The sequence below is a fragment of the Pteropus vampyrus genome, unplaced genomic scaffold (genome assembly GCF_000151845.1).
Source record: "Pteropus vampyrus isolate Shadow unplaced genomic scaffold, Pvam_2.0 Scaffold610, whole genome shotgun sequence".
In the NCBI taxonomy this organism is placed as follows: domain Eukaryota; kingdom Metazoa; phylum Chordata; class Mammalia; order Chiroptera; family Pteropodidae; genus Pteropus; species Pteropus vampyrus.
The window spans coordinates 40404-40716 of NW_011889391.1; the positions used below are offsets into that span (position 1 = coordinate 40404).

General features: G+C 28.1%; 1 protein-coding gene across 1 annotated transcript in view; it reads right to left on the bottom strand.

Moving 5' to 3' along the window:
- Positions 1–313, bottom strand: part of LOC105308666 (olfactory receptor 5W2-like) — a 22652-nt gene that overhangs the window by 16497 nt on the left and 5842 nt on the right. The gene's annotated exons all lie outside the window — the stretch shown is intronic.

Genomic DNA, 313 nt, shown 5'->3' on the forward strand with positions numbered 1-313 from the left:
GGATAACAAAGAAGTTCAGCATGTCCTCCTTGTACCTATTTTTTAAAGTTACTTTATTTCAAATAATTAATACGGCATAACTGTTTTTCAACTACATAACATCCATGACTCCTAGTACACTCTTTATCAATGTTTGTGTATTTCAAATATATCTATATACATTATCTCTCTCTCTCTCTCTCTCTCTATCTATCTATCTATCCTTCTATCTATCTATTTATCTTTATCTATCATCTATCATTATCTATCATCTATCATCATATATCATCTATCTATCTCTACATAGATATAGATATGTTTTTCTACATTCTCA